We start from the raw sequence: 13,096 nt of genomic DNA on the forward strand, positions 1-13,096 counted from the left end.
GATTGCATGCTCCTGCTAAGTTTCAGTCACAGAATAGCTACAATGTAAATTACTGCCCATTACACTTTACGTGGGGATTTTGTGTATGTACTAGGCATAAGGCTTTTGTAAAGGGAAAAAAAAATTAGTTTTTAGATGAACCTATCTACTGTGTTAAAAACCTGTTGAGAAGATTGCATTAATCATTTATCAAAAAGTCAGTAAAAATATTCCTTATACATAGACATTTGATTTAATGTTCTAAAAATAATTTTTGAACTTACCCAGTATGTATTGTATCTTTGAACTTTAACAAACAGACCCTCCTTTATATAAACATAAAATATGCCAATGTTTCTTTTTAACTCCCTAGCCTTTTTTCTCCAGATAAATTTATTAAATTCTGTGCACAAAATCATACTGCAGCCTGCTATTTAGCCTATGGTGCCTTAGAGTTACTCAAATATTTAACAAAATGGAGATAATGTAAATACTGCCAGAAGATCACTAAGGCCAAATATTTTCTCTATTCACTTTTTACTGCACTTGCTTTCTATTGCTATTTAAGCCTCTTTTATTCAGCTTTGTACCAGCTATAGCATTGTAGCCAATGTAAATGTTTACCTTCAATAAATCAGAATTTGTTCAACAAGCACTGGGCATTTGGGCACTATTTTGAGAACTCTGTTCAAAGTTAAATCAGCCATCTAAGAATTAAACTGCATCTGAAGCAGTTTCTTGACTTTTGCTAATCTCAGTGACATCTAAAAGTTATGCCATGCTTTTACACATGTTTTTGAAGTAATTTTTTTTTGCAGTGATCTTTTTTAAAAACACTTAGATGGACAGTAAAACCAGCTTTTCTTGCTGTGTGTATCTGAATGGGTTACCCAACTATAATAAAAGCATTATTTTGCATGTACAGTATCATAAAATGCATAAAGATGTCTCAAGATGCTTTTTATAATTGCTTTTAAATAAGTTCTCTTTTTTTGTAGAGCTGTTTTTGTCATGAAAACACAGCAGATATATGACAAACCGTGTCATACTTTAATGTGGCTGTGTTTAAAGTATAAATGCACATCTGCAACTCATAAAATATGCAGACGTTCGTGGGACTGGTTATTAATTCAGTGAGTGTACTGTTTTTTTCACTGCCTGTGAGCTCATTTTAATTATATGGGTGGATGTAGCTTGCAACTTTTGAAAGTTTTACCTTTTGTTTGTTAAATTCATTATTTTTTGATTGCAGATTGCAGAGTCAAAGTGGTACTTACTATTATTTTGGCTGCTGTGAAGTGTATTGCACAAATATGACTGTCAGAGAGACAAAAAGATACATCATTGCTACTCTAAATGACTGATAATTTGCCTTTCATTTAAGTGTAGAGGCTAGAGCTTGATTTCTGTAATGGAAGAGATATTCCAAATTTTGGAGGTCTTGAATTTGGAAGCAGTGACTTCCAAACTCACAAAAGAGCTGAGTCAGTGGGGAAGTCTCAGACCTCTCTAGAATTGGTACCTACAGAGAGCAGGAGGGTCAGAATTTATATTTGCTTTGGTTTAACTTACTTCATTTCCAAGTAGCTACATCACATGTTCTCTCAATATGTACCGATATTAAGTTTTCTGCTGAGAAGGTCTTTGGTACACTGTATTCACCTGTTGAAAGGTTCCATGCGGGACCCAAGAGATTCGCAATCCAAACAGTAATTGGCAGCAGTAAAAAAATTATTGCAATGAATAAGAGCTACTTTCAAGTGCACACATTGTATTTTTAACAGGTGGAATAGCAGAGTATCTTCTAAGAAAATATCACCATTGCAAAAATGGATATACTTTTTTTATTAAGATGTGTTTACACACTTGACCAACTTCTCATTTTTGAAATTGGTGTGCAGTGAAGATTGAAATAAGTAATTTTGCACAGAGGTCACAGCCTTGGCCCCCTCCAAGAGGGATTTGTCCTCCTGAAATACTGTAAGGTAACTTAAATATAGCTGCATCAAATGAATGAAGCCAGTAGTAGCTGAGGGCTGCAACTTTTCAGTGCCCCAGCTCTCAGCACAGTGCAAACACTTTAAGAGAAGGAAACTTAAGGAATGGAGCAAAGGGCTCAGTGCCTTGCAAAAACCTAGTGTCAAAACAGATGAAAAAAAAGGAACAGCACTTGGGAAAAAGTATTAAATTGGCATTTTTGTTAGACAGCATTGTTGATCCCTCAGGCTGAGCAAACATTTTCCATTCACAGTTAAGGGAGAGAAGTATAATTCAACACACAGAATGTGAAGCCTCTGAACAGGGCATAAGACCCTTCTAGCATCAGCATTGTTTGTAGCAAACCCATATCAAGGCGTCAGCTATTGGATTCCAGCCAGTTCCAGAAAACTGGCATTTTGCAAGATGCTGAAGCTGTGGGAATTACACTAGCAGCAGGAACAGTGACTGCTGCAGAAGCAAGAACAGCACAAGTCTCCAGGGATTGTGTCTGCAACAAAATACAGGAACTCCTGGTGTATGGTTTGCTCAACAAAAGCCAGAGCTTATCATCAGCAAAGCAATTCTAATTCATAACTTTTAAGGAGAAAGCTTTCCATTGTTTAGGAGAAATGAAAAGGTAAAAAAAGAGTAGTTTTATTCAACCTGCTGTCCTGTAGCTGGATAGTTTAGTCTAGTAGCAAGTCTGGGGCATGTCCCATTGTACTTGCACGTAGCAGGTTTACTTACAGCACTAGTTAGGAACTTTCTTAGAGATCTCAGGCAGAAGGAGGAATATCTCAATTAGCTGACAGTTCCTTGGAGCCAGTCTCATATTTTATACCTATTCTAATGGAGTCTGTACAGGTAATATATTCCAGAAAGGGAATAGGTGGCTGATAGTGTCCTTGCTGTCCTTTCAAGTCTGATCAGACTGTTCTTCCCGTGAGCTGCTGAAAAAACAATTTTGCTGATTGTTTAAAAAAAATCCTTAATCTCTCCTGATCTTTCCATCTCTCCTAGACAATAGCTTGGAGTTTGGGTGTGTTTCTCTTCATAAACATCTACCAAAGTTTATTCAGTGTAAAGAGCTTCAAAGATGAGTGAAATCAGAGGCTAAACTAATTGGAATAGGTATAAATGTAATTTGAATGTATGTAGGTGAAAATGTGTAAGTATATATTTAAAAATTTGCATATATTTATAGGAACATAAGTTGAAACAGAACTTTTGACTTAAAACTAAAGATCACACTATCACTGTTTACAACACTTCTGACAAATGGTGTATTACAAACTGGTTTTAACTATCCTAATGAGATATGTGTTGGTAGATCTGACTTGCTGACATTTTGTCAAAGACATGTTTTGCTAGAGGCCTTTAAATTTTTGCCTGTGGGGGTTACAGTCACTCTTCCTCTGTATGCATTATCACATAGCTGGTATGTTGTGCTTCATTCAGTATTCCATATATTTGAAATTGTATTATGCCACTCTTTGGCTTTTTATTGTCCTTGATTTCATGCTTGCCATTCTAATCAATAGTACATGAGTATCAGAAATCTCAAGATCTTCTAGCACCAGTCTCATTTCAGATTCCTGCTGATACTTTATGCTTTGGAACTTGGCAGCTTTTTTTTTTTCAGTTGCATGTCTCCTTTTTATGTCCTGGTTACAAAGGTTTTTGGGTGATTGCTAAATACCTTGCTAAAACTGAGAGGTGGCACTTCTGTCTCTCTGAAAGTTGATTTATATTTTTGTTAAGATCTCTCCTTTTTTTAAGTCTCCAGTGGTCTTTTACACTACCAAAAAGTTACAAAACAAATTAGAGGACTTGTTGGGGAGTTGATTTTACTGTTTGTTATGTTGTTCAATCACTTCATATTCTGTATATCTGTGCTAATGTGAGCTGAATTTTTGATTAATTGAAGATCTCTTTCCTGTTACTCATACTGCTCACAGAGTTAGCCTTTAGAAAAGCATCAGGTCTGAGCATTAAAGTACAAACTGAGTATATTTCAGTTAAAATGCAAAAATATGCAATGACACGAAAAGTAAAAAAAGTATTGAAATTACAGTCCATCAATACAAAAAGCATGTGTACAAACTACTAACTTACACATGAAAACAAGAAAGTGTGGCCAGATAGGTGTGCCAAAAAGGATGCTGTTAAAAGCTAAAGAGTTTTATAAATACTATTTCCTGTCATTTTCTTTCATCTAAGCAAATTTGGCAGCGTAAGTTCAAAATACTCCCTACCTTTGTATTTATGGCTCTGTCTTTAAACAGAGTTTAAATTTGACTGCTGGTCTTTCCTTCACAGATTGTTCTTTTCCCATCTTTTTATGAGGAAAGGTTCAATTACTTTAAAGAGTGTTATTGATCTCCTAAGAGAATCTGCTTGAACAATTTTCATAGATTTTTTTTGAAATAGTTATTTTCATTAATAAACTACCATAGGCATTTGCTTCCTTTCCATGGAGATTTTTTTAATGTTTGTAAACCTCGAGTCTTGAGTTTTTACTTGAACAAATCTTTTCTTAAGGGGATTGAAAGACTTAATGGTGTGTGCATGAGACTTATTATGAAAATTTTACTTTTGTCCTTGTAAGTGGTGTCTCAGTGGCCTGGGCAGCAGATTCTTGGTGTAGTACAATTTATGAATTGGTCCCAATGAGGACTGATCTTGATTTTGGCTTTTAGGGTATCATTGATCCATTAGATAAAGCTAAAAATTCTTACTATTTGTATCAAATTCTGTTGTCTGTAAATTATGTTACTTTGTGTAAACTGTTTCTTTACATTATCTGCTCTGTGAATCTCTATTCATATCTGTTCCTGCCAACTCTACTATGCATGAATGCCAAGAAAGAAACAAAGTTAAAATAAAGATGTGGTTCATGGTCCCTGCTGACTGGAAATTTTGTGGGGGTTCATGTAGGGTAAAATAGCACAAGAGGTCACTCTAGAAGTTTTTTGAGTTGAACTGTTGCCTTTCATGCCCGTCAACATTCTTGAACCTATTCATTTTTCTTGTATAGGCACAGCCATCTGGTCAGTTTATTTGTCTGGATCAAGATCTTTGCTCAAAGTGACAAAGGTATTCCTCGGTGGAAGGTTACATTTCATTGGGCACTATTGTGCTTGCTTTTTACTTTGTACAGTTTCCTGTGACAAAAGCAAATGCAAAATGGATGAAGGGTACTATTATTTTGATTTGTAGCATTATTCCTACAGCATAAGTAAAAGGGATTCCACAGCATTCAGGCCTCTACATACACTTCAGAATTCACAATAATTGATGTATATTTTCTCTGACTAGATATATATATCTATATATATATAGATATATATATCTAGTCAGAGAAAGTATACATCAATTATTGTTGCCAAGTAGGTCTTTGAATACAAGAAAGTGGGCACCGTTGTTTCATATACACAGAGATTGTCTAGACTTGCTAAGAAAGCTAAGCAAGTAGAACCTAGTTATGAACAACGATTTATTTCAGTGCTCTGCGAAACAGAGAGTACTGAATCCTGTAGGTGGGTGGTTTTATGAAAAAATGTGAGCAAGCATCTACTGGAAGATTAATTCTCTCTGATCAGAACAGAATCAGAACAAAGCTTCTTGAGGTGTGAGACTTGTTCAATATATTCTGTTGCACAAGCCCCAGAACAAGGATTTGATTAAATACTTGTACTTGCTCTTTTTTATTATTATTTTTCTTCTTTTTTTTTTTTTTTTTTTTTTTTTTTTTTTTTTTTTCCCCTCTCCACCAGAAACTTTCTCTGGGCAAATAACTATATCCAAAAACTTTTCTAACTGTAAAAGCCATTGCTGGTTAATCACAGCTATGTCAGTTTAAGGATGTGATTTCCACAAGTTAGTCCCTTAGATTTATGGTGCTCTCTATGATTTTTATTTTCCCCCTACATTATGAATGCCTCATTCCTCTTGAGGGTCATAAAAACTTGAAAGGTATAGTAGCAATATACAATGCAGACTTCCTTGCACCCTCTTGCTGGTCTGCATAAAACCTGAATTGAGGTACTCATTTCCTGCAGTGATTAATCAACATAATGTGATCACTTGATGAAAATCAGGCTATAGTAGTTAGATATTTTGAAGAGGAATGTTGGGCTTGAGGTTTGTGTTTCACAGAGCCTTTTCAGCATTGAGTGAAATTTATTCCTTCTCTTGTGATTTGAGCTCATCTCTGCATCTTTAATTTGATTTTATTTCTTTAGGTAAGGATGTTTGGCCAACCAACTGAGGGCTACTTAACTGAGGAAGTAATTTTGCTTACAACCTTGTTCTTTCAATGTCCATACTAGATCAAATGCTGGTATGAAATGCCTTTCCAGTGTGTTTCTTGGTGGGCAGGGTTTGCCTTCTGCAGGGTGTACCAGGCAGTGTGCCTTAAAATTTGTCCATTCCTGCAAATTCCCTCTGAACTGAGTGCTATCTTTAGAGATACGGTATCCTCCACCTTCTCCAACTAGAAGGCTCAAACAAAACCTTTTTTTTTTTTTTTTAGCAGCTCCAGAAGCTCCAAAGGCTCACTTACAGTAGAACACATATTCTTGCTCAAGAAAGCACTTAGTTCTGTGCTCACATTTTAAGCATTTGTATAAATACTGTCTTGGAGCTATACTCTATTGTTGCCACAAAAAGTATCAGAGGGTCAGAGGACCCCTCCCATGAGGACAGAACAAGAGAGCCTGGAGCTGTTCTGTCTGGAAAAGGGTCTAGGGAGAACCTACTGCAGTTTTCCAGTACCTGTAGGAGATGTAAAATGAAGGCAATGAAAAACTTTTTTATCTGGGCCTGTTGCAATAGGACAAGGAGCAATGGTTTTAAAGTAAAAGAGGATTGACTCAGACTAGATATAAAGAAGAAATTATCTACAATGAGGACATTGAAACACTGCAACAGGTTGTCCAGAGAGGTAGTGAATGCACCATCCCTGGAAACATTCAAGGCTGGATGGGGCTCTGAGCAACCTGAGCTAGTTGAGGATGCCAAGGCTGATTACAAAGAGTTGGACTAGACAGCCTTTACAGATCCCCTTCAGCCCAAACCATTCTGTGGTTGTGTGGTGAACCTTCACCAGAATGTAATCACCTGGCTACCTCCTGACCAATCTCTGAGGGCTGGAAGCCTGTCTCCTCTCTTTTCCCAGTACTGCCTAGACAGTATTGCCTGTGTCTTTTCTTATAGACACTTAGAGGAGTTTCATGGGAAAAGTGGCCATGCCACTGAGGCACAAGCCCTGGCCCAGCAACAGAAAAATCTGTCTTTTCTACTGGCTGTGTTTGCCACGTTACCAGACACATGTTTGTTCAAACGATTCTTCTCCTGTGTAAACAAGGTCAGCTGGTAGAAAGATAAAACAAAATGTGTGAAGTCCTTGATGGACTTAGGGAGTGATACTTTTGAGATCTAATGCCAGTGTTGCAGTATCAAAAATATAACAGCCTGAGCTTTCAAACACCTGTCAAACTCTCTGCTCACCTCAGTATGATCAGATTTGGATTCTCATCAATGCTATGTGAGATTAATGCACTCCTTTCCTCCACAATCCCATTAAATATGGGTATGCATGCTAAATTTAAGTCAGAGCCTGTCTTCCACACAGCAGTCTTGAGAGAGACCAGCCTCAAAAACTACAGAAATGCTTACAGTGTGTCATAGCTAAGGGGAAATAGTACTAAGAATCTGTAACTATGAGGGTAGATACTTCTTTCTGAACAGGAAAAACAAAAAGCCTTTTTTTTCAAAGATGTAGGAACAGATGGTAATGATTTATACTAAGTAGAATGTGGGATTTCCCATTATTCCAAGAACCCCTTTTCCATTATCATCCTTGTGGCACAGGGCAGCAGTTCTCAGTTCATAACTCATGGAAAACCAGGCACTTCCAACACACACCACCAAAAGAAGATGAGGACAGTGGCATAAAAATATGTAATATATGCCAAAAAGAACTGAAACCACAAAGAGTGCATATTTTACAAAATACAAAATATTCTTCAACTTATAAAACTAGTACAGTAAAGGCAAATATTTTCTGAGTTATGTCATTGGGCAGAGGGAGGAAAGCTCTTCCACAGCAACACTGACAGTGCAAGCATTCCCTGAGGAAATCTGGCTCAAGCACTACACTGACACTACACTGACGACCCATTCCTTCAGCCCTTCACTGTGGACTCAGGACTGAAAGTCTCAGCCAGCACCACCTGTCAGTAAGAGAGTCCAGGAGAGAGGGAGATTAATCTGTCAAAGGTAAAACCATAATTTAATATAATAAGATCTGCAGAAAAGTGAGTGAGTGGGCATTGTGTTTTTGACCAGAAATACCAGTGAACAAATGGATTCTGGGTAATGCTCACTGGTAGAGAAATGTGTATGCCATGTTATATTCCCACTCATTTTTCATATAAACAACAGGACTATCTTTATTGTTGTCCTTTTCTCATAAAACTAACTCGAATTATTCTCATAGGACTTTCTTTAGTCATGCTTCCAATATTTGTAAGTATCCTAAACTGAGAAAACTGGCTGCTATGATTTCTATAGAAAACTGATATCAAGACATTTCCCAAAGCCAGGAAAAGATATCAGTCAGATTGAAGAAAGGGTGATACAGCAGGGTCTGTCCCTCACAACTGAGTTTCTTCTTCCTGATGGAGTAGATATGAAATTTAATTATCTCAATCTAAGTAAGTAAACCATAGAAATTATTTTTCTACTAGTGATAAACTATATTCTTCTTTCATAAAAGCCAATGCCTTCTTTAGCAATAATTAATAAGGAAAAGGAGATAAAAAAATCTCAGTTTTTCCTAAAAGAATATCTATAATTCACTTGCCTTCTCTGCTCATTGTTTGTAGTAGTATTTGCCTGCAGCCGCCCAGCAGGTATCTAATCTCTATAAAAGTGCTATCTAGTTTTGTTTTCTGAATTTTATTTTAATATTAGCTTGAATATTTGTCATGGGCAAAACAGATTAATCCTCAGAATATTGACTGAATTTATTATGAACAAAATGAGAGCAGGGCAATGAGAAATAAAATAAACCTTAAAGAACACCTTTCCCCCACCCCTGTCCCTCCATCCTTCCCAGCTCTACCTCCTCTCCCACAGCAGCACAGGGATACAGGGAATGGAGATTATAATCAGTTCATCACACATTGCTCTTGTCACTGCTCAGGGAGAGGAGTCCTTCCCCTGGTCCAGCAGGGGTCCCTCCCATTGGAGGTAATTGTCCATGAATTCCTTTAACCTGAGTCCATCCCGTGGGCATTCTCTCCCATGGGTGCAGTCTTTCAAGGACAGGCTGCTCCAGTGTGGGTCCCCCACAGGTCCCAAGTCCTACCAGGAAACCTGCTCCAGCATGGGCTCTTCGCTCCATGGATCTGCAGGTCCCTGCCAGGACCCTGGCTCCTGCAGTTTTCCCCTGAGGTCATAGCTTTCTCCCAGGTATCCCCTTACTCTGGCATTGTTCTCCTCCAGGGGTTGCAGGTGGATCTTTGCCCCTCCATGGGCTGCAGGGGCACAGCTGCCTCACCATGGTCTGCAGCAGGGGTTGCAGGGGAATTTCAGCTCTGGAGCTGAGAGCATCTCCTTCCCCTGCTACTCCACTGACCTTGGTCCCTACAGAGCTGTTCCTCTCTGATATTCTCATCCCTCTCTTCTCTGGCCACAGTTAGAACTGTGCAATAAATATTTTACCTTCTCTAAATACATTATCACAGAGACATTACTATAGTTCCTGATGTGCTTAACTTTGGCCAGCATCAAGTCTGTCTTGGAATTGTGTGGGATTAGCTCTGTTGGACATGGAGTAAGCTTCTGGCAGCTTCTCACAGAAGCCACCCCTATAGACATCTCACTACCAAGACCTGGCCAGGCACACCCAATACATCAATACATCTTCTTGACTGGAGTAGGATAAAATAATTTATCTATGTGAGTAGGTGAATATTTACATTTTTGTCTGTGAAATGTGCAGTCCAAAAATGTGTAATGTTTCTACATATTTCTTCAGCATGAGACTTGGGGGATTTGATTGTCTTGGAATATGATATGATTTTCTTTCCATGTTCTTTTGGTGTGAAAATAAGGGTTGTCTTTTCACTGAGATGTAATCTAGAGTAGGACTGCAGAAATATACTAATCAAGGTTCACAAAATGGCCTATAATTTTCACATTTGTTTTTTATATTATTTACACTTTAGGAGAAGGATTATTTCATAAGACTTTTAAAAAAATTTATTTCACTTGGAAAGAACACTAGCAATAGTCTTTAAAAAAATAAAGATTTATATTGGCATGCCAGCAACTGTAAAATGAATACACATTTGTATATATTAAACCCTGGCAAAGAAGAGCAAGAGTTTTGCCATGGAAAAATTGGCCTTGACATCAGCATGAGAAGTACACATGAGATACACATTTAGCAAACCTGACTTGCCAAAGTGTGCTAACATCTCATGGGGTAACAAAAAGGTAGTGGTATAAAACACAGCCACTCCCAAGCACCCTCTGGATGGTCCTACCCCTGTGTGTCCTCTGATTTATTATTTGTCTCTTCACACGTACATAGGTGAAATGATACATATACCAAAGGATAGGAAACCTAGACTGACAGCAAAATTGACTAAAATCAAAAATTATCTAGCTGCTGGAAACTGATATACAAGGCATAAGACTAGATATACCTCAAAAAATAACTTTATCTGCTGGGAACTTATATCCAAGGCATAAGAGTAGATATACCTGTTTAGTTGTAATATTTGCTTGACTGGAGCTTTTCCAGAACCATGTACTTCTGCATGTTTCTGAGGACGCTGCTTTAACCAGGTGTTCTTGTTGGATTGGTGGTAATAAAAGTTATTTCCAAATGGAGTGGCTGTTAAATACTTTGTATAAATAGGTGAGGAAAATCCCTAACATATATTTATCTCATCTGTTTTAATTAGAAATGGTTGCTACCTACTAGGATGCCCTCATTTTAGCAATGCGTTGGTGGACTGTAATGTCATGTCCATGAATGGATATTCTTTTAATTAAATCTCATACCTACGAATCGTATCAACTACATTAATTTTTGCTTACAGTACTTCTAAGGGAACTATTATTGAGTCTTTCAGATAGGGCAGCCAAGGCAGAGAGGAGTAAAATTTCCTCTGGTTTGAGGGCTCCATCATATATGCTGTTCCACAGAAAGACAGTACATCCAGGCAAAAAATGTGATTAGTGCAAAGGTGGAGGTAGCAGTAGGCTGGTAGAATGGACACTGAAGGAGCGTGCAGTGGCCAGCTTGTGGTTTGGGGTGTCTACATGTCTGACACAATAATGTTTCATTTGTGGCAGAGATTTATGTATGCTGGCACTGGACAATTAGTATAATTATGTAGCCTAGGAAAATTCCAGTGTGTTCTTCTGCCTCCAGACTAAACAGCAAGGGAACTTCAGAGTTCTTTCCACAGGCATTTGGGCCAGAGCTCCTTACCATTTATGAAAAGATATGATGCAGGTTCATGCAGCAGAATGGACTTTTCTGGCACATCACAGCAAATAGATGTCCTTCACTAAAACAGGTATTTAAATAATCCTTCAAATGACACTAAGGTCATCAGTTCTAATTTATTATTTTATTCCTAAATAAGATATTGAATTCACAGAAAAGTAGGGGAAAGAAACAGAAAAACCAACAAGTTTTGTTCTTCCCCTCTTTTTTTTTTCTTTCTTTTTTTTTCTTTTTTTTTTTTGTTTTTTTTTGTTTTTTCTTTTTTTTTTCTTTTTTTTCTTTTTTTTTTTCTTTTTTTTTCTTTTTTTTTTTTTCTGATAATGACTGAAAGGAGCCATTTCCTCAGAAAAAGAGCCAAAATGTCAGGGCTTGCCATATGCAGTGAGTAGGTGCTGCCACCTCGGGAACAGGCTTAGCTCCCTGGCAGTTGGCTTTCTGGGAGGGGCAGTGCATCACACTATTTAGAAGCCCTTGCAAAACACATTTTCTGGTTATGCAGATAGAATGAAATGGAGGCGACAACATTTCATCTTGAAAATTGTGCTGAGAAGCAGCAGGACATCCTAACAGGAAGAGGGAATTTCTTAGACATATTTTTCAGCTTTGTTTATATATCAAAATGTGTCCTCCTGTTGGTGGCACAGCGAGCTCCGTGTACTACCTGAATATCCATGTCCAGAGATAGACTGCTTCCAACTATGTCTTTAGCAAGAAAAGATCTGCAGTGTGTTCAAAGATCAAAGGTGAAGTTTTCATAAGTATTTGATGTATGGGAACCTTAAATTCCATTTTAAAATCCTTTTTGCTTAGAGTACTTCTGTAACCTCTTTACTACTTCAGCATATTGATTTCCAGTAGAACTGGATTTCTAAACTTTTCATTTCTGGGCACGAACATGGACAGCTGTAGCCAGTTAGGTGCTGATATACATCATGATATCTGATTTCTTATTGCCCCAGAAACAAGACTACACAGGAATATTTGAAAGAAAAATAAACTTTATTGAGAAGTGGCAATTCATTAAAGTTTAAGAATGCTTTCTGGATGTCCTGTCCATGGAAGAGTACAAGGCCAGGCGGGTGAGACTTTGGCAGCCTGGTTTAGTGGAAAGTGTCCATGGTAATTCAATTCTGTGAGTCTGTGTTTCTACATTGTCTTCTGTGAATTAGTATTAAATAGAAACAAGCAAAGGTATTGCCAATGTACAGCTGAGGAGACTGTATTCCCAAATTTCTGTCTGCTGGGCAGTCAGCCAGCCCCAGGAGTATTAAGGATCTCTGTTTCCAAGGATACTCAAGGATTCCTGAGAGTTTGTCAGGGCATTAGGAAAGTAGGAACTGGGGAAGATTTCAGGATGCAGATGGTCAGTGTCCTAGAATTCTGCTACAACACGTTGAGCTACCCTTGAGAGTCATTGAAATGCTCACCTCTAATGTTTTATTTCTTTTTTTTGTGTGTCAGATTTTCCACTCTGGTAGCAGTTTTGTAATGCTTTTATTTCACTCTGGGAAACAAGATTTCTCAAAGAGCTTAGTGCTGAGTGCAAACTCAGGCTTTGAACCAGAAAATATCCTTGAGTTTTGTAGGTGCCTGTAAAAATGGAAC

Source organism: Lonchura striata, chromosome Z, assembly GCF_050655825.1.
Source record: "Lonchura striata isolate lonStrDom1 chromosome Z, ASM5065582v1, whole genome shotgun sequence".
NCBI lineage: Eukaryota > Metazoa > Chordata > Aves > Passeriformes > Estrildidae > Lonchura > Lonchura striata.